This window comes from Bos javanicus, chromosome 23 (assembly GCF_032452875.1).
Source record: "Bos javanicus breed banteng chromosome 23, ARS-OSU_banteng_1.0, whole genome shotgun sequence".
Lineage (NCBI taxonomy): Eukaryota > Metazoa > Chordata > Mammalia > Artiodactyla > Bovidae > Bos > Bos javanicus.
In genome coordinates this window covers 29,064,938-29,067,418 of record NC_083890.1, presented here as the reverse complement: position 1 = coordinate 29,067,418, position 2,481 = coordinate 29,064,938, and the positions used below count along the sequence as shown (strand labels likewise).

Genomic DNA, 2,481 nt, shown 5'->3' with positions numbered 1-2,481 from the left:
CTTGCTCTCCGTCATCTTGTCATCCTCTTGGCTTAGGTTTCCAAGCCTCTCGCCTCTTCCTTTTACGGGATCATCTTGGAAACAGGGGCAGTCCTTCTTTGAGTTTAACTTCCATCCCTCACGTGGCAACACTGTACAGAGGTCTTTGCTGCGCGCGATGCTGGTGGTGGTGGTGGTGTGGGGAGGTGGGTAGTTAGGAGGGTGCACCTGGTCCTGAGATTAATTTTGAGGAAATTAAGGAAGAAAAAAGGCAGACGATTTGCCTTTGAAAGGGAAACGACATCCTCTCATACTCCAGGTTAAGCCAGTCTTTCTAAAAATTAAAATCTTTTCACACCTTTGAAAGGATTTTGGGGTTCTGCATTAGATCCACTCCCAAATATTGACCACGGGAGGCCACACTTACAGGATGTCTTAAATTTTTTGTGTCAACTTTTTTATTATGGAAAAATTAAAACACACATGAAGTGGAGAAATTAATATGATGAGCTCTTGTGTTAACTATCACCCCCATGGACAATGACCAGCTCATGACCAACTTTGTTTCATCAACTGCCTCCCACTCATCCTCCCCCTCTCCCCAGTGTGTCATTTTTAAGCAAATTCCAGGTGTATTTTATTAATAAAACTTCAATATACCAAAACCTCACTTTAAAGAGTACAATTATCACACCTTAAAAGTGCACAATTCCTTAATATAAATGTACAGTCTGTTAAATTTTGTCTCATGTTTTAAAATTAGATTACAATTAATTCATTCAAACCAGGATGCAAACAAGTCCACCATAGCGTTTGCTTCATATCTCTTTCAATCTTTAAGTTTCCTTTTTCTTATCTCCCCCACCTGCACCCCAACCCCTTTTCTTCTGGAAATTTATCTGATGAAGATAACTGATTCTCTGTCCTGTGAATTTTCCCAAAGTGGGATTTGCCGACTGCATTTCTGTTAGCATTGTTAAAATGATTCTGATAGATGGGTTTTAGGTTCATCACTTTTGGCAAGTATACATCAAGTCATTACTTCCTATTGTATTACATTGGACAGCACATAATATTGGATTGTCTTTCTTTTTATGATGCTAGGGTTGATCAGTGGGTTCAAGTATTGTCGGAATGATTCATCATTGTAAGATTCCCCGTAAGCTTTTCACATATGTTTCTAGCAGCCATTGATTATTGCATCAGTCCTTTATTTCATTAGGCGTTAAAAGAATGATATTCTTCCACCTTGTCTTCATTTATTAGCTGGAATTTGTAATAAAGAACTGTCCCTCAACCATTTGGTGATCTTAGATACATTTGTACAAGACTGGTGGCATAAAAACTATGTCTTTATTTACCAGCGTTCAAGAAGAAGTAAAGGTTTCTGAAAGAAAAGTGAAAGTTGCACAGTCGTGTCTGACTCTTGGTAACCCCAGGCCAGAATACTGGAGTGGGTAAGCCTTTCCGTTCATCCAGAGGATCTTCCCAGCCCAGGGATTGAACCCAGGTCTCCCACATTGCAGGTGGATTCTTTACCAGCTGACCCACAAGGGAAGCCCAAAGGAGAATACTGTGAGTAGGATTTGAACCTGCCCGGGCAAACCCCATTGGATTTCGAGTCCAATGCCTTAACCACTCGACCATCACAGCTCAGTTTCTAGCATCTTCCAAAAGTGACCAGTGAGTTTTTAGTTGTCATGATGAACTGGTGGAATTTTTTTTTTTTTTTTTTGCATAGTTGACATATATTAATCAATTGCAGATATTATCCTCCTTCATGCTTAAAAGTGTCCCATCTTTAACCAGACATGGCCCCAGTAGCTTTCTCACAATCTGATGTGACAAAGTGCTCCAGGATCATCTTGTATATTTCTTCTCCCAGACCTAGAATTAGCCAGTTCTTCAAGGAGCCATTTTCTTTTGGGCGGGAAATAATAAGATTTTCATCTGGGTATAAGCAAGGCTTGCTCAGTGCATCCAGTTAGGCTATTATTAATAATAATAGGGCTTCTTTGTGAAAGAAGCTAAGAAATGCATTTTATTATTTTTTTAAGGAAAATGCATCATGAGTTTATCACATTATGATTTTCTAATTCAAATTTGGGATCACTGTGCTTTTATTTCTCTTCTTTTATTTCATAATCATAAGAGAAAACTAATCTTTCAGGTTGAAAATCTTGGTTCCTGGTAATGTTAACATAATTGCTTATTTTCTTTACCTTATATATTTGGGTATATATGTACATGTACATAATACATGGGCTACCCATGTGGCTCAGTGGTAAAGAATCTGTCTGCTAATGCAGGAGATATAGGTTGGATCCCTGGATCAGGAATAGCTCCTAGAGAAGGAAATGGCAACCCACTCCAGTATTCTTGCCTGGAAAATCCCATGGACAGAGAAACCATAGAGTCACAAAAGAGTCAGATATGACTTAGGGACTAAACAACATAATACATAATAAATTCAGAATAACAACAAAAATATTATTACCAAGA

General features: G+C 38.5%; 1 non-coding gene across 1 annotated transcript; it reads right to left on the bottom strand.

The window, feature by feature from the left end:
* Positions 1-1,550: 1,550 nt before the first annotated feature.
* TRNAS-CGA (transfer RNA serine (anticodon CGA)) lies at positions 1,551-1,632 on the bottom strand. The gene has a single exon. It is a non-coding gene; the product is annotated as a tRNA-Ser (tRNA).
* Positions 1,633-2,481: the final 849 nt, after the last annotated feature.